General features: G+C 42.2%; 1 protein-coding gene across 1 annotated transcript in view; it reads left to right on the top strand.

Annotated features, from left to right (window-relative positions):
• The first annotated feature begins 6018 nt into the window (after positions 1 to 6018).
• The window catches only part of LOC126419102 (uncharacterized), a 152099-nt gene continuing 138561 nt past the window's right edge, over positions 6019 to 19556 (top strand). The window contains exon 1 of the mRNA XM_050086199.1: positions 6019 to 6147. The gene's annotated coding sequence lies outside the window, so the exon portion shown is untranslated. The remainder of the gene's footprint in view (positions 6148 to 19556) is intronic.

Here is a 19556-nt window from a genome sequence, read left to right as displayed (position 1 = left end):
CTCTTCGCCATACACCAGGAAAGAAAACGAGTTAATATTGCACTGTCATCCAGTTCTGGGTTAAGCTGAAAGTGTCGAGTCTTTAGCTTAGAGGGCACGTAGTTTAAAATCAAATGCAAAATTTATATCAGACAGACAGACCGAAAAACAAAGTATCCTCCACCAACTGCGACATAATCGCGTGTACAAACAGTGATCCAATACCGTAAAATGCTTTTTTATTCCAGTCTCTGATCACAAATGAATTCTCTAGACGATGACCGGTTTCAGTCTGTAATGACCATCTTCAGATCTTTTTTACACCATGTCCTAAAGTGATACGGCCACAATGGCATCGTCAAAACATATAATCAGCGTAGCATTGTTACATAGATTTAAACTATGGTGTAGAATAGGCCACATCGTCCACATAGTTGGCTAGTTGGCAATAATCACTATGTGGACGATGTTGCCTATTCTACGTCATAGTTTAAATCTATGTGACGATGCTATGCTGATTATATTTATATGTTTTGACGATGCCATTATGGCCGTATCGCTTTAGGACATGGTGTAAAAAAGATCTGAAGATGGTCATTACAGACTGAAACCGGTCATCGTCTAAAGAATTCAATTTTGATCAGAGACTGGAAAAAAAAGCATTTTAAAGTACCCTCCGCCACACACCAGACTCGAAAACAAGTTAATATTACGGTGTTCTCGAGTTCTGAGTTATGGTGAAAGGTCCAAGTCTCTAGCTTATCGGGAAGCTAGTTTAAAATCAATTGCAAAATTTGTACCGAAAAAAAAGACAAGAAACAGACCTAACAAAAACGTGTTGGAAAGAGATTGTCCATTTACATACACACAAATCTACAGAGCAGCACCAGATATCAAGTTTTTAAAACTAACAAAAAATTGATATTAATGCCACAATTACGAAAATTTGTATTTCAGTGAGAAAACATATAACATTTTGAATATCTTTATTTTTAGAACTATACGTTTCATCAAATCTCCTTGAAATAAGATACTTTATTTGTCTCTAATAGAGTTGTCAACGCTGGTCTTGGTTCACGTATAACCGAAAAGACTGGTAAAGGTGAAAGCGAAATCACTCAAATACGGTGAGCGAGTGAAAACAGTCACGTAACGGCCGCAACCGACGGAGGCTTGTTTCTGTACGTCTATATTTTTAGAGATGGTTGCGGGACTCGGCTGTTCGATAGAGTATCAAGTTAAATACCTTACAGCCGTCACGTTTCCAACCTCATTTTATTTGGCAACCAGTTTCAGCGTTTTACTATGCCATCTTGAGGCCCCTGACCGACATGTAGGAAGAATGTACCTCGGTTGTGATCAAAACAGGGGCCAGCAGCACTGGTATGAGTAGAGTTTTGCTGTAGTGATCACTTCAACCATCACCCACCGACTCGGCACTAACCGAACATAACTGAGGATGCTAATGATATATAGTCGTTTCATACACAGCACTGACCGAACATTACTGGGTGCTTCCACCCAAGACGCGGTTCTGGGTCACATAGACAGTTATCATAACCGCAGAGATCGGCTTACATTAGATAAGCTTCGCACGACATTGCGTGCAGCCGAATTTTTCAAGACTGCAATTCATCGTTGCGACTGGAGCACCACAGTCATAAATACAAATGCTTAACGCAGTGTTGTGGCAAAGCGTAATGATTGGGGCATAACCCCGATGTACAGAAGAACATCGCCGGAACGGATCTCGTCAGATGTAGCGAGAGCTTTTTGTTATTTCTAAACCGAAATAAAAAAGTTTGGTTATTATTTTTAATTCAATTAATTAGTTTAAATGTATATTTTTTATTTCTACTACTTTGCCGCATCATTTTCATAATCGTGTTGACTTTTTATTTGCATTTATTTTTCTTCCTATCTCCCTTTTTTCGTTTTTGATCTCCCTATGTCGCCTATAATCTGCAATCAAGTGCTAACCAGGACTGCTCGTCGGTTTGTAACGCTGCAGCTCTTGTAGCCAATGTAACCACCGATAGCAGTTTGCTTTTAACGGGGAAACTTAATTTTTTCTGACTTGAGTTTGGTGTTAGAGATTAGTTTTAATAGCCGTGAACATAGCAATAGTGATTTTGGTTCTGCTGCAGATTGGTTAGCGTTTTTTTTTCCTCGGATGCACTGCACCTCGCCGCAGACTGGTAGCGTTTTTTTCCTCGGATACACTGCACCTCGCCGCATTTGAACACTGCACATCAAGACGTGGTTAGCGTAGGACATGAGTTTCAATTTAGGGCTACAAAACGCGTCGTCTACCGTAGTTCAACATTTGTCACTTAAAATCAGCTGTTGACAGAGCAGCGCTCATTTGCGACATACTTCACGGCCGTCACTTCGACTTTCGTCTGCGAAACAGCGGGAGCGCGCGCGCGTTGGTGTATCTGTGTGTAACCGAGCGACAGCCAACAGCCGATGTGGCAACACTGTACCGGCAAGTGACAGACGTTAACTATCAAGTAATCTGAACTGGACAGTAGTTTTATGCTCGCGCATTATGACATTTCTGGAGACCGAAAATCTCTTCTGTAGGAAACAACATGGGTTTCGAAAACAACGGTCGTGTGAAACCCAGTTCGCTCTATTCGCCCACGAGACCCTGAAAGCAGTAGATAACGGATCACAGGTTGTAGTGATGGGACAATCGACTGTTTTTAACAGACGATTGGTCAGCCTTTTAGCCGGCCGAGGTGGCCGAGCGGTTCTAGGCGCTACAGTCTGGAACCGCGCGACCGCTACGGTCGCAGGTTCGAATCCTGCCTCGGGCATGGATGTGAGTGATGTCCTTTGGTTAGTTAGGTTTAAGTAGTTCTAAGTTCTAGGGGACTGATGACCTCAGAAGTTAAGTCCCATAAGGCTCAGAGCCATTTGAACCATTTGGTCAGCCTTTTGTTTTTTCGTTGAGTCCGTTTTTCAGTCGAATGGAACAATCGAATGAAACTAGTCTCCGCGGCCATGTCAGTTATGTGAATGTTTTCACTCACTCGCTGTATTTGAGTGGTTTTACTCAGAAGCACGAAAACAGGAAGAAGGCGTGCTCAACTGAAAAGAACAGTATAATAGAAACAGTGAACGGTTGAAGCTTAATAAATGGAATATTTAGCAAAAATCAACTGCTGCGCCGTCTTGGTGAAGTGGTTACGATGTTGGACGACGAGCTCTCTCGCGCCATTTCTCCCTTTTTTATTCCCATAACATTATGAACTGTCCGTCCGGTCATTCAAATGCGTGTTCTCTTCCTGTAGTCTTGGCAGTTGTCATACTATTCATTGGTTATAGAATGTAAGCCATGTGGTAAGAATAAGTTACTGTCGCAAGTAAAATTGATGCATAGTGAGAGCAGGCGAGATACCACATAGACGTCTCACAGAATGAAAACAACAAATAAGTGAATGTGAACTATGTTACAACAAAGGGATTCAAAAGTCTCAATTTTCAAAACGGAACGCAACTTCAAAATGTAAAAATCACGTGTTTTGACGGAGCGCAGAGAAACTATATTTTTATCATTTCCTTGGGAGTGTTCACATTCACATTCGTACGAACCCATAAATCTGGCAAGGAGCCATATCTCACTCATTTACCAGGCATACAAATTAGGTGCCTAGTAAGAGATTCCTCTCATATGGCACATGTACTGTCACTGATGCCGTCTATGACACATAAAACGTAATCTCTGGTGGAGAATGCGGTCGACTTGTCGCCTTCTTATCAAAAATTTGCGGTTCCCATTCGAAAGCCACTTCCTTTCGGCTGCTGACAGAGTAGTTGTGCAGAATCAATTGTCACTATAAGTCCCTTTCTTACACCTCGGTGTTGCAAATGGACGTTACACAACGACACCGACACGAATTTGAGTACAGCGGACAGCGGAAAAAAAATATTGGCGCGTGGGAGGTTTTAACACGGCTCGCCTGCTTGGCAGTTTATTTTAATCGCATTTTGTTCGTCGCATCTGTTCGGAGCGGATGTCCCATGACACCCGTTGAAGTTCGTCGTTGATCCATTCACTCATTTTTGTTTTTATTAGAGAGGGCAGCTAACCCTCTGACCGAACTTAACCACGACGTTGTCAGTCTGATCTAAATTTAAAAAATGGTTCAGATGGCTCTGAGCACTATGGGACTTAGCTTCTGAGGTCATCAGTCCCCTAGAACTTAAAACTACTTAAACCTAACTAACCCAAGGACTTCACACACATCCATGCCCGAGGCAGGATTCGAACCCGCGACCGCAGCGGTCGCGCGGTTCCAGACTGTAGCACCTAGAACCGCTCGGCCACTTCGGCCGGCGATCTAAATTTACTTCTTGGACCGTTCATTGTTTCTATTTTTCTGCTTTTTTTCACAGTTCAGTACACCTTCCTCCTGTTGTCATGCTTAATCTGTGTTAAGGTTCGACGGGATGTCTACTGGCCCCTTTTACCACAAAATCTGAGGAGTGTGCCATGGGGAGTTTCCCTCGTCAGTATGAGATAAACGACAGAACCAAGTCTCAGGATGTCATAGCCGTCAAGTTTACAGCCTCATTTTATTTGACAACCAGTTTCAGCGTTTTACTACTCCATCTTCAGACTCCTAACCGACGGGTAGGAATAATCTACCTCAACTGTGATCAAAACAGGGGCCAGCAACATTTGTATTAGTAGATTTTTGGTATATATCGTTACCATCGTTGTGTGTGTGTGTGCGTGTGTGTGTTGTTTTTGACGTGGTTGTCATGTATGATATACGAAAGAAAATTACCAGACCCATGGTTCGGGATTCATACTCATTAAGAAAGAAAGCTGGACAAGGAACTGGAAGTGAAGTGACCAATTGTTGTAGCAGTGTGGCAACGACGAACTGTTCGGGTGTGTCCTTGAGCGCTCTGATTGGAGGAAACCAGCTCCAACGTGTGAAGTTGTAAGTAGGCTGTTTAGGTTTTTATGTTGGTAACGCCACGTAGTGCTCTGTATGAAAATAACTGACTGTGCTGTGTGCAGTCTGTGGCTGGTTTTCATTGTTGGAAATTTGCTATTGTAGTTTTGGGCAGTTGGATGTGACCAGCGCGTAGCGTTGCGCAGTTGGAGGTGAGCCGCCAGCAGTGGTGGATGTGGGGAGAGAGATGGCAGAGTTTTGAGAGTGGACAATCCGGACATGTGTCCATCAGAAAAAGGAAATTTGTAAGACTGGATGTCATGAACTGATATATATATATATATATATTATGAGTTTTGAACACTATTTAGGTAAATACATTGTTTGTTCTCTATCAAACTCTTTCATTTGCTAACTATGCCTATCAGTAGTTAGTGCCTTCAGTAGTTAGAATATTTTATTTAGCTGGCAGTATTGGCGCTCGCTGTATTGCGGTAGTTCGAGTAACGAAGATTTTTGTGAGGTAAGTGATTCATGAAAAGTATAGATTATTTTTGGTCAGGGCCATTCTTTTGTAGGTATTATTGAAAGTCAGATTGCGTTGCGCTAAAAATGTTGTGTGTCAGTTTAGTGTTGATCAGAATAAGTAAAGAGAGAAATGTCTGAGTACGTTCAGTTTTGCTCACCTATTTGAAAAACAAATAACGTAAGAGGTTTACCAGCACAGTCTTTCTTAATTTTTCTAAGGGGATGTTTCAAAGTGTCAACTATCAAGAAATTTTAATCGGACTGTAGTTCTAAAATTCTATAACATACCGAGGTCTTCCGGGTACTTATCACTGTGCTGCATTATCAAACAAAGAAGTATTCATTGAGGACAACGCTATGCTTAAGTTGCATAAAACGCTTTTTCTGTTATTCAGGGAGCATTCAGTTAGATTGTGGGAAGTTGTCGGCAGCTACTGTCCACGGCCTCTCTCCTCGCTAGAGGTGGCGCTCTGGGGCCACCAGCCAGACGGTTTCGCTGCCTTCTTCCTGAAGACAGTGGGGGAGGCCCAGGCGGATGTGGTGGTAACGACAGCGCTCATTACGGCAGAGTCCCGCGTCCCTGCCGGCCAGGCACGGTGCCGGCTCCTTGTTGCAGAAGGCAAGCGCGACGTCCATTCCCTGCGAGCCCTGTGGCAGCTGCCAACCTACACGGTACCTGACAGGGTCATCATCGTCATCGCAGCGCACCTGCCCCCGTGTCCAGCCGGTGAGTGCCTTCCACAGGGATTCAGTACTTTCAGTGGCATGTTGTAGTTAAACGAATATTGTGACTCGTCACCAAGGAGCTCTGTGGTGGCCACGTCTGATACTGAGGCCATGTTATGTACTTATGCTGGGTGTCTCAGTATGGGCACTCTGGGCAAAACTGACCCTATGACTTACCTTAGAAGATTGATTAAGGAAAGGCAAATCTACGTTTATAGCATTTGTAGACTTGGGGAAAAGGAGGAGAAAGGAAAGTGGAGAGGTTATTGTGTTCGTGTGGCATCAGCAGCGACAAATGAAAATATGTGCCTGACCATGATCTCCAGATTGCTAGGCAGTAGGATTAACCACTGCGCCACCAACTGCGAGGACTATCTGAGAACGCCTCTCAGCCGACCCACATTCCCACCCGTCCGGAAGAACAGACACCAAGCATTCATATAGCTTCTGACGTATTGACCGGAATACTCTCTCTGAAATTCTGAAGGTATAAGGGGTAAAATCAGGGAACGAAAGGCTATCAACAACTTCTACAGCAACCAGACGGCAGTTATAAGATCCAAATGACAAGAAAGGGAAGCAGAGGTGGATAAACAAGTGAGATAGCGTTGTAGCCTATCCACTATGTTACTCAATCTGTATGTCGAACAAACAGTAAAGTAAACCAAAGAGAAATGTGGAGTAGCAATTAGAGTTAAGGGAGAAGGAATAAAAACTGCTGATGACATTATAGTCCTGTCAGAGACAGAAAAGGACTTGCAAGAGTAGTTGAACGAAATAGACAGCGTCTTGAAAGGAGGATATAAAGTGAACACCAACAAAATCGAAACAAGATAACGGAATGTAGTCAGATTAAGTCACATGATGCTCAGTGAATTAGATTAGGTTCAAATGGCTCTGAGTACTATGGGACTTAACATCTGAGGTCATCAGTCCCCAGAACCTAGAACCACTTAAACTTGACTAACCTCGGGACATCACACACATCCATGGCCGAGGGAAGATTCGAATTTGCGACAGTAGCGGTCGCGCTGTTCCAGACTGAAGCGCCTAGAACCGCTCGGCCACAGCGGCCGGCAAATAGATTAGGAAACGAGGCACTTACAGCAGCTGAAGAGTTTTGCCATTTGGACAACAAAGTAAGTGACGGTGGCCGAAGCAGAGAATATCAAATGTAGACCGGCAATGGTAAGAAAAGGATTTCTGAAGAACAGATAATTGTGAGACGCCCTGCTAAGTCCGCAGCAGAGGACAGGTAGTTTAAATTGTGCTCTATGATCGCCAAACGGAAGGCACACAAGATATTTTTTGAAATGTTTTAAAGCTCTTTTAAAGTTGAATAATGATAATGTTGTCATCGATGTTTCATTTCTTACATTTAAGAACACCTTTGATATATTTCACTGAAGCGCCAAAGAAACTGGTATAGGCATCCGTATTCAAATGAGTAGCCTAGAAACAAAAGCTGTAAACTGCATAATAAGCGAAACCGAGATAATCGCGAAAAACTCGTCCCACCCAAGTTATTAAAGTTAACGACTTCATTTCTTTTTTAAAAACAAGTAAAAAAATTTAATCAATCGCTATTGATGACTGCAATCTGCGATCATGCTTTATACGTTAAAATCTTAAGTGAAATATTGACTTAGCGGTTTTTGCACCCGATTTATGCAGTTAGAAGGTTTTGCAAACAATAGACTGAATCAGGAAACAAACATTCAGTGATATGTTAGGAATGACAGAAGAATGGAATGTAATTATTGTGAATACAAACAAAATACGTTTTATTTGGAGATGTCTGAAAATTATACAAAGCTGGCATACAAAAGTACGAACGTGACAGTATTTTACCAGTGAAAACTGATTTATTTAACAGAAATGAATGTTCATCATTGTTGTTGTTGTGGTCTTCAGTCCTGAGACTGGCTTGATGCAGCTCTCCATGCTACTCTATCCTGTGCAAGCCTCTTCATCTCCCAGTACCTACTGCAGCCTACATCCTTCTGAATCTGCTTAGTGTATTCATCTCTTGGTCTCCCTCTACGATTTTTACCCTCCACGCTGCCCTCCAATGCTAAATTTGTGATCCCTTGATGCCTCAGAACATGTCCTCCCAACCGATCCCTTCTTCTTGTCAAGTTGTGCCACAAACTCCTCTTCTCCCCAATTCTATTCAATACCTCCTCATTAGTTATGTGATATACCCATCTAATCTTCAGCATTCTTCTGTGGCACCACATTTCGAAAGCTTCCATCCTCTTCTTGTCTAAACTATTTATCGTCCATGTTCCACTTCCATACATGGCTACACTCCATACGAATACTTTCAGAAACGACTTCCTGGCACTTAAATCAATACTCGATGTTAACAAATTTCTCTTCTTCAGAAACGCTTTCCTTGCTATTGCCAGTCTACATTTTATATCCTCTCTACTTCGACCGTCATCAGTTATTTTTCTCCCCAAATAGCAAAACTCCTTTACTACTTTAAGTGTCTCATTTCCTAATCTAATTCCCTCAGCATCACCCGACTTAATTCGACAACATTCCATTATCCTCGTTTTGCTTTTGTTGATGTTCACCTTATACCCTCCTTTCAAGACATTGTCCATTCCGTTTAACTGCTCTTCCAAGTCCTTTGCTGTCTCTAACAGAATTACAACGTCATCGGCGAACCTCAAAGTTTTTATTTCTTCTCCGTGGGTATTAATACCTACTCCGAACTTTTCTTTCGTTTCCTTTACTGCTTGCTCAATATACAGATTGAATAACATCGGGGATAGGCTACAACCCTGTCTCACTCCCTTCCCAACCACTGCTTCCCTTTCATGCCCCTCGACTCTTATAGCTGCCATCTGCTTTCTGCAGAAATTGTAAATAGCATTTCGCTCCCTGTATTTTACCCCTGACACCTTCAGAATTTGAAAGAGAGTATTCCAGTCAACATTGTCAAAAGCTTTCTCTAAGTCTACAAATGCTAGAAACGTAGGTTTGCCTTTCCTTAATCTTTCTTCTAAGATAAGTCGTAGGGTCAGTATTTCCTCACGTGTTCCAACATTTCTACGGAATCCAAACTGATCTTCCCCGAGGTCGGCTTCTACCAGTTTTCCCATTCGTCTGTAAAGAATCAGAGTTAGTGTTTTGCAGCTGTGACTTATTAAACTGGTAGTTCGGCAATTTTCGCATCAGTCAACACCTGCTTTCTTTGGGATTTGAATAATAATATTCTTCTTGAAGTCTGAGGGTATTTCGCCTGTCTCATACATCTTGCTCACCAGATGGTAGAGTTTTTTCAGGACTGGCTCACCCAAGGCCGTCAGTAGTTCTAATGGAATGGAATGTTGTCTTCTCCTGGGGCCTTGTTTCGACTTAGGTCTTTCAGTGCTCTGTCAAACTCTTCACGCAGTATCGTATCTCCCATTTCATCTTCCTCTACATCCTCTTCCATTTCCATAATATTGTCCTCAAGAACATCGCCCCTGTATAGACCCTCTATATACTCTTTCCACCTTTCTCCTTTCCCTTATTTGCTTAGAACAGGGTTTCCATCTGAGCCCTTGATATTCATGCAAGTGGTTCTCTTTTCTCCAAAGGTCTCTTTAATTTTCCTGTAGGCAGTATCTATTTTTCCCGTAGTGAGATAAGCCTCTACATCATTACATTTGTCCTCTAGCCATCCCTGCTTAGCCATTTTGCACTTCCTCTCGATCTCATTTTTGAGACGTTTGTATTCTTTTTTGCCTGCTTTATTTACTGCATTTTTATATTTTCTCCTTTCATCAATTAAATTCAGTATCTCTTCTGTTACCCAAGGATTTCTACTAGCCCTCGTCTTTTTACCTACTTGATCCTCTGCTGCCTTCACTATTTCATTCCTCAATGCTACCCATTCTTCTTCTACTGTATTTCTTTACCCCATTCCTGTCAGTTGTTCCCTTAAGCTCTCCCTGAAACTCTGTACAACATCTGGTTCTTTCAGTTTATTCAGGTCCCATCTCCTTAACTTCCCACCTTTATGCAGTTTCTTCAGTTTTAATCTACAGTTCATAACCAATACATTACGGTCAGAGTCCACATCTGCCCCTGGAAATGTCTTACAATTTAAAATATGGTTCCTAAATCTCTGTCTTACCATTATATAATCTATCTGAAACCTTGTAGTATCTCCAGGGTTCTTCCATGTATACAACCTTCTTTCATGATTCTTGAACCAAGTGTTAGCTATGATTAAGTTATGCTCTATGCAAATTCTACCAGGCGGCTTCCTCTTTCATTTCTTAGCCCCAATCCATATTCACCTACTACGTTTCTTTCTATTCCTTTTCCTACTGTCGAATTCCAGTCACCCATGACTATTAAATTTTCATCTCCCTTCACTATCTGAATAATTTCTTTTATCTCATCATACATTTCATCAACTTCTTCATCATCTGCAGAGCTAGTTGACATATAAACTTGTACTACTGTAGTAGGCGTGGGCTTCGTGTCTACCTTGGCCACAATAATTCGTTCACTATGCTGTTTGTAGTAGCTTACCCGCACTCCTGTTTTTTTTTATTCATTATTAAACCTACTCCTGCATTACCCCTATTTGATTTTGTATTTATAACCCTGTATTCACCTGACCAAAAGTCTTGTTCCTCCTGCCACCGAACTTCACTAATTCCCACTATATCTAACTTTAACCTATCCATTTCCCTTTTTGAATTTTCTAACCTACCTGCCAGATTAAGGGATCTGACATTCCACGCTCCGATCCGTTGAATGCAAGTTTTCTTTCTCCTGATAACGATGTTCTCTTGAGTAGTCCCCGCCCGGAGATCCGAATGGGGGACTATTTTACTTCCGGAATATTTTTCCTAAGAGGACGCCATTATCATTTAACCATACAGTAAAGCATTAGGTCTTTTTTAAACACACCATCGTGTTTTCGACATCACAAGATATTGTAGAAAGTAAATAAACTCCAAATTGCGTATTAGTAAAAACATCGTTGAAATTTTAGAAAATAATAAAACTGGTGGAAAGTTGCATCTTATTAAAAACAACGACAAACAATTCTAGAAAATGAAATTAGATAAAAACTACTATAAATGACACCGACCTCAACGCCCTCCATCAACTCAAAATCGCTTCCGGCTTCTTCCTCGTTCTGATGGTTGGCAGCGGCAGGAGCGACTCTTAGGTTTGCCTTCCTGCTCACCTGACACCTCGGTGTGGAATTTGAGTTTGTTGTTGGTCACCCAACCTGCACCAAAATGGAGCTCCAAAAGTTTTTTAACGTCTCCGAATTTGACTTTTGAAAGTTCTACAACTGCTGTGATTGGTGTTGGGCCGTTATCTTTGCTGCAATGTTTTCCCCTCTTTAGGGTGCTCTTTCCCTCTCCAGCTTCAAAATTGTAGAAGGGCTCTGCACGAATTAGACAAATTTGATTTTCTTTTGAAGAAAATGATTTTTTTGGGTTTTTGAATCTGGAAATGCCAGTTACCAGTCACTTGCACTACGCCTGCCGCGTATGTCATAATTAGTGTCAACAAAGTTTTCACTGCATAAAACTGCTTTAATAACACTTTTCGTGTTCTTATCTTTCTGCTTTGGAAACATTTCTTTTCCACTGAGCAGGACGGCCCTTCCTTTTCCGGGAGTCTCGTTCTGGTCCAAATACAAATCCTGCTGATCAGACTAACTGTGCTTAACAGTGAATGTTTCGACAAAGCATCGGCAGCGAGAACTTCACTGTTGCGTACTCGTTTGGTACAGAGCAGCCAACCTAACTCTGAATAAGGAAAATATTCGTTCCAATCACAACAAACCGAATTATAGATTTGAATGTCTAGTCCGGTAAGTCTGATGTCAGTTAGCGTGGTCTGAATCCGTACGTGTTGAACTTGGCTGGTTTTGGAAACGCTGGACATTTAGCGCGCTTTGCACCCGAATAAAAAATGGAAATGTGTGGCTAGGGCCTCCCGTCGGGCAGACCGTTCGCCTGGTGCAGGTCTTTCGATTTGACGCCACTTCGGCGACCTGCGTGTCGATGGGGATGAAATGATGATGATTAGGACAACAGAACACCCAGTCCGTGAGCGGAGAAAATTTCCGACCCAACCGGGAATCGAACCCGGGCCCTTAGGATTGACAGTCTGTCACGCTGACCACTCAGCTACCTGGGCGGACTGCACCCGAATAGAACGTGAAGTTAGCAACTTTCGCAATCGAACACGATTTTCGACAGCCATATTCAACAGTCTATAGCGCGGTTAGCACCCTGAAACGTATCCATCGGGTTGGCGCTGAAAAAACCTATACGTCAGTGTGCTCATCTCAAAATCGACGAAAAATGCATTTAGCGGCTTTTGTATCTGGGCTACTCAAGTACAGAGGTGTGTAAAAAGGCAGAATACGGCGCAGCGGTCGGCAACACTTGTATAAGACAAGTGTATGGTGCGGTTGTTAGATCGACTTCTGCTGCTACAATGACAGGTTATCACGATTTAAGTGCGTTTGAACGTGGTGTTACAGTTGGCGCACGAGCGGTGGGACACAGCATCTCCGAGTTACTGATGAAGTGGGGATGTTTCTCGTACGACCCTTTCACAAGTGTACCGTGAATATCACGAATCCGGTAGAACATCAAATCCCCGACATCGCTGCGGTCGGAAAAAGATTCTGCAAGGATGAGACCAACAACGACCGAAGACAATCGTTAAATGTGACACAAGTGCAAACCTTCCGAAAATTGCTGCAGATTTCAATGCTGGGCAATCAACAAGTGTCAGCGTGCAAACCGTTCAACGAAACATCATCGATATGGAATTTCGGAGCAGAAGGTCCACTCGCGTACCCTCGATGACTGCACGACACAAAGCTTTACGCCTCGCCTGGACCTGTCAGCACTGACATTGGGCTGGATGATTGGAAATATGTTGACAGATCAGACAAGTCCCGTTTCAAATTGTATCGAACGGATGAACTTGTAAGGGTAAACAGACAACCTCATGAATCCATGGTCCCTGCATGTCAGCAGTGGACTGTTCAAGCTGCTGCAGGCTATGTAATGGTGTGGGGCGTGTGTAGTTGAAGTGATACGGAACCCCTGACACGTCTAAATACAACTCTGACACGTACATAAGCATCCTATCCGATCACCTGCTTCCCTTCATGTCCATTGTGTATTCCAACGGACTTGGGCAACTTCAGCAGGAGAATCCGACACCCCACACGTCAAGAATTGCTACAGAGTGGTTACAAGAAAACTCTTCTGAGTTTAAACACTTCCGCTGGCCACAAAACTCCCCAGACGTGAAAATCATTGAGCATATCTGGGATGCCTTGCAACATGCTGATCAGAAGAGATCTCCACCACCTCGAACTCTTACGAATTTATGGACAGCCCTGCAGGATTCATGGTGACAGTTCCCTGCAGCAGTACTTCAGACATTAGTCGAGTCCACGCCACGTTGTTTTGCAGCACTTCTGCATGCTCGCGGGGGCCCTACACAATATTAGACAGGTGTACAAGTTTCTTTGGCTCTTCGATGTGTTTCCAGCGCAACAAACTTTGTGTTGCGGTTGGCAGGAGAGCCAACACCGTGTTACCAGAGGAAGCCGAAAGGCACGCGTTTTAGCTCACGCAGGCTGGCGCGGGGTCTGGAACAGGACAAGGAAATTAGAATTCAGAAAAAACGGACGTAGCTGGTGGAATACCTAACTTTAATCCATTAATGGTGAACGTCGCTCTTGACGGTACATGATTCAAAGTATCACTAGTAACTGGTAATGGCGCCTTGTTAAGTCGTAGCAAATGACGTAGCTGAAGGCTATGCTAACTATCGTCTCGGCAAATGAGAGTGTATTTTGTCAGTGAACCATCGCTAGCAAAGTCGGTTGTACAACTGGGGCGAGTGCTAGGAAGTCTCTCTAGACCTGCCGAGTGGCGACGCTCGGTCTGCAATCACTGATAATGGCGACACGCGGGTCCGATTTAAAGGCTACCACCTAGCAAGTGTGGTGCCTGGCGGTGACACCACACTTTGCACCAGTCAGGATCACCATAAAATAATTTAGAAAAAATTGATAATTGCTTTACAAATTAAAAAGTATTTTAATGCTATTAAATTCCACACCGTAATTTTATGCTGTTCTTAGGAGCATTATTCATAACATCAGTCCACTCTCGACAAAGAGAGGGGCTTTTCAGCGTTGTGGGTGTTGCACCAATCAGGTTTCTTAAAAACAAATTTTTAAAGGCTTCAAATGGCTCTGAGCACTATGGGACTTAACATCTGTGGTCATCAGTCCCCTAGAACTTAGAACTACTTAAAACTAACTAACCTAGGACATCACACACATCCATGCCCGAGGCAGGATTCGAACCTGCGACCGTTGCAAAATTTTTAAAGCCTCACCAAGTTAGTGCATGGCTACTTATGATAGTGAACTTTAAGTTTCACACTCGACAGGTTACACTGTAACTGTAATAGATGGTAGGTTGCACAGTTTTTTGTTATAACTAATTTCCTATGAATCTTGAAGTTCTCTAAACTTAAATTTTAAATCGTTTGTAATTTGCATCAGTTGTAGTGATAAAATAGTTTCTTGTCATAGATCTGAAAACGGGCAGCTGACTCAGCACCGGCCAAATGGAAATAAAGGAAAGCTACCTGGAGAGTGCATATGGACTCTTTTTTTATGGGTATCGTGATAACTCAACGAAGACGAATACGTGTAGTTTTGATAAATTGTGACTCAGCTTCATGTGAGAGGCAGTTCCTCCGTTTCTTTCTTTCTCTGGAACGAAGGGAAAATTCATTCGCTTTCTTTAAACCTGGCTAGCAGGGACATGCCACATTGGCAGAAGCGCGTTCTCCCAACGTTCTTAATTTGAATCTTTTGTTTGGGCCTGTGGAATCGTGTGTAGCGCGTTCCCGTACATCCTGGAACATTTTCTCAGTTCTGAAAGAACTGAGGCCAATGATTGCACGCTCTTTCTCAGCCCTTGTGGTTGGCTTAGTGCATCAGTGGACGTGGTCGGAGGCCCCTCCATAAAGAATGCGCTCTGAAAGTAGCGAACGGAGGAGTTTTGTGAATTTTCGGAGAGAGCTGTCTCAGGCTCCAAAAAATCGGCGATTACACACGTTCTGTTAGAACGCGGTGTTAGATGGTATCTCACGTTGAAATTTCGAATTTGATATCGCGTTGAAATCTGATGGCATCAACGCCATTAGGAGTAGTGGGTGATCTACTTAATCGGTTTTAACCATTGCGTTTGAAGTTTAACTATATTCGCGTGGAGTTTAAGATCTTACACTTAGGGTATTGTGTTAGTTCGAAACCACACAGGTGGTGGGACTATGAAATCAGTGGCGAGTCCTGAGCAGCATCTTTCCTGTACGTGATTTGCGTAGATCGCAATGCGAGGTACTAATTCGCAATATTTTGAAAACAAGGCTGATTAAATGCAGTGAATGGTTTTAGCATGGTGTCGGATTTCATGTGGTCGCAGACGGCCACCAGTATGTTAGCAGTACGCTTAGCTAGAGGGAGAAATCACACTGGAGGGATTAAAGAATGCTAACTTCCGCTGCTATAAATGTGTAACTCTCGACTTTACTAAAATCTGTCGGAGTGGAATTACGGTTTCTCCTCTTGCTAAATTCTGTTTGTTCGGATTCCTTACTTGTATGCATATCCGTAATTCTGTTACGAACCAGATATTTATTCGATATGTAATATAAAGCTTTTCATGCTGAAGCCTCACAACATTCATTCCACCTGTTGGTTCATGTTGTGTCTAGACAAGACAGCCTAGACACAATGAGAGGAAGCCGAAAGGCACGCGCTTAAACTCACGCAGGCTGGCGTGAGGTGTGAAACAGGATACGTAATGAATGCTATAAAGAAAAGTACGTAGCTTCTGGAATACTTAACTTTAATCCACATTTGTAGAACATCGCTCTTGATGATACATGCTTCAATATTAATTATCAATTGAATACGGCGCCTTGCTAGGTCGTAGCAAATGTAGCTGAAGGCTATGCTAACTATCGTCTCGGCAAATGAGAGCGTAGTTGTCAGTGAACCATTGCTATGAACGTCGGCTGTGCAACTGGGGCGAGTGCCAGTACGTCTCTCTAGACCTGCCGTGTGGTGGCGCTCGGTCTGTTATCACTGACAGTGGCGACACGCGGGTCCGACGTATACTAATGGACCGCGGCCGATTTAAAGGCTACCACCTAGCAAGTGTGGTGTCTGGCAGTGACACCACAGTTCATAAGGGACTGAAGGTAATCAGTCTCGTGGTAATGTTGCATCTGATGATTGATTTCTGTAATAAATGATAAGGTTTCTGAATGCAAGCGTATTGGTATGCAGTTCCCATCCCCTCGGTGAATATCCATACGATGTCTGTAACCTAACAGGGAGATTGTGAAATAAAAGGAGAGAGAGAGAGAGAGAGAGAGAGAGAGAGAGAGAGAGAGAGAAACAATGAATTCGTCACTGCACGGTCGTACTGGATATTAGCGTTTTCTTACGTTAACTTATTTATTTATGAGTCAGTTCATTTAGAAAAGTGTAGCACTTAAAATGTTTCAGTCAAGATTCAGTGCAACCCTTGCATGTGCAGTGAACGGTTCAGTCGCCCAAGAGATGAGTCACAGCAAGCGCAACCTTGCCCTTTGTGGTAACACAAATAGAAGTCCACCCACTTCTCCTAGCAGTCACCGTGTGAGATCATTTCACGTATGAACAAAGAGTTACGAACAATTGTATATCCCCCTTCATAACGAAGATGTAATTGCTGGGTAGCTTCAAATGAAGTGGTACACATCTGAGCGTTTACTGTTCTCAGTTTTTGGGGTCATGTTGTTCCACGTACGAAGATTGACAGGAGTCGCAAGTGAGACCATTCTGGATTGTTCCGATGATTAGCGTAGACAGCCTCATGCGTAGGTAAAATATAAATCTGGATGCCCTGCACTGCTTTACCTTTTTTTTTTCAAAAAAAAAAAAATTTCCACCATTTGACTGTTAATTGTTCATTTAATTTATAGAATCATGAGTTCTGCTTAGTAGCCATTCTCAAGCGAATGCTGACATGTTAAAATGTGTCTGAGCTGACTGTGACATGTCACCGTCGAAAAAACATGTATGTACTAGTACCCTGTAATACGACAACTGGTGCATAATGCCATAAAAATGTGTTTACGACGATGTCATGTCACAGACAGCTCAGACACATTTTAACGTGTCAACATTCACTTGAGAGTGGCTACAAAGCTGAACTCATCATTGTGTAAAATAAGTGAACAATTAACAGTATAATGGTGGAAATTTCTTTTAATAAATGCTATATGACAGTGGTACCCAACAAAGGAAAGATCGACTGGTTTACCATTTTTGCGACATGGCACTGACTTTCTTATTCGTTTCCTAACCTCTTTGTGGACTTCTCAATTTGATGTCGAAATGATATCCCTCTTGTCAAAACAGAATCAGATGTTGCGATCCATCGTGTAAGCGATGAGTTTCTGGACTCGTTGAACGTCGTTTTTTTCTGCAGTGGAGAATTATATCACACGAGTTAAATTCTTGGCCAACTATAACGACCACAACTGTATCTTGACCGACAGATGTTTTGCTTGCTTTGACTATAATTGTAGCCGTTAGCTGGCATTTGTTCAAGGACAGTTCGGAACAACAGAATTAATTTGTGGTGTTGATCGAACGAAGTTTGTAATGCACTGACAATTTCTCGTTGACCTCTGGTACTGAATGGCCAACGTTGGTTGAATTGTTCATCAGTGTTTCCCATGAAATGAAGTTGAAGAAATTTGTGATCTGCATTCGGCAGTGGTGGTAGTGTACCTGCACTTTGAAAGTTGTCATCAAATTCTCGAGCACATTACGTGTTGCACTTTCCACCGAATCATGTCATTTGGAAACATTAATTGTACTTGCTTATATTGGCTTTTCCAAGAAATGTTTCAGTTAGCTTGTGAACCTGATACTTACGTTGATGGCAGTTCATATGGTGAATGTAATTTGGCTGTAATTCTGGAAGTTTTACTTTTCCCCCTGTGCAGCGTATTCTTGGCGTTTCATTCTTAAATTTGAGGGCACTGCAATATACACAAAACTCATCTATTTTTCCAGTAACTACACTTATGTTAATACTGTAAAATTATTATTGGTACAGTAATGGATGTACAAAGAGTTAAATTAGAGTGCAGCGATCGCCTGGATCGAGCAGTGTGTAGTCGAGTGGTTTGCAGTCACGCTTCCTGTTGCTTATCTGTTTCACATGAATGGGATTGAGTAGTGTGTGCTTGAACAGTTGTCTGCCTTCTTTCCCATTGACCGTCTGTTTCTGAAGCTCTTGATGACTCATTCTTTTGTGTTTGAGATGTAGATCAACCAATCGCTTGTCGCTTGGGCTCTCAAAGGCTTTTGATTGTGTGAATCATGAAATTATTCTAGATAAGCTTACGTATTGTGGTATGAGTCGGACAGTGCACAAATTGTCCGATTCATACTTAACTGGAAGAATGAAGACGGTATAAAGTAATAGTACAGATAGTCTGCAAAAATCAGAAGAGTCCTCTAACTGAGGAGGTATCAAAAATGGTGTCCCAAAGGGTTCAGTCTTGAGTCCCTTATTTGTTCTTAATATATTTTAACGACTTACCACTCTACATTCATGAAGACGCAAAACCAGCTGTTTTTGCTGATGATACAAATATAGTAATCACACCAACAAGCAAGAATCAGCTGAGGAAATTGTAAATAATGCCTTTCAGAAAATTATTAAGTGGTTCTCTGCAAATGGATTCTATCTAAATTTAGAGAAAACACAGTTTATACAATTCTGTACAGTAAATGGCATAACACCATTGATAAATATAGACTATGAACAGAAGTCTGTTGGTAAGGCAGACTACTCAAAATTCCTGGGTGTGTGCATTGATGAAAAATTGAATTGGAAGAAACACATCGATGATCTGCTGACAGATACTTATGCTATTAGGGTTATTGCAAATTTTGGTGCTATGCATATCAGTAACGTAGCCTACTATGCCTATTTTCATTCACTGCTTTAATATGGCATCATATTTTGGGACAATTTGTCATTAAGAAAGAAAGTATGTATTGCACAAAAGTATGCAATCAGAATTGTAACTGGAGTCCACCCAAGATCACTTTGCAGACATTTATTTAAGGAAGTCGGGATATTCACAGTACCTTCACAATACATATATTCACTTATGAAATTTGTCATTGATAACCCATCCCAATTCTAAAATAACAGTGAAGTGCATAGCTACAACACTAGAAGAAAAGATGATCTTCACCACTCTGGATTAAATCTCACTTTGGCACAGAAAGAGGTGAATTATGCTGCCACAAAAATC

The sequence above is a fragment of the Schistocerca serialis genome, chromosome 9 (assembly GCF_023864345.2).
Source record: "Schistocerca serialis cubense isolate TAMUIC-IGC-003099 chromosome 9, iqSchSeri2.2, whole genome shotgun sequence".
NCBI classification, from domain to species: domain Eukaryota; kingdom Metazoa; phylum Arthropoda; class Insecta; order Orthoptera; family Acrididae; genus Schistocerca; species Schistocerca serialis.
Note: the sequence above shows the minus strand (reverse complement) of the source record. Positions and strands in the feature narration are given on the sequence as shown.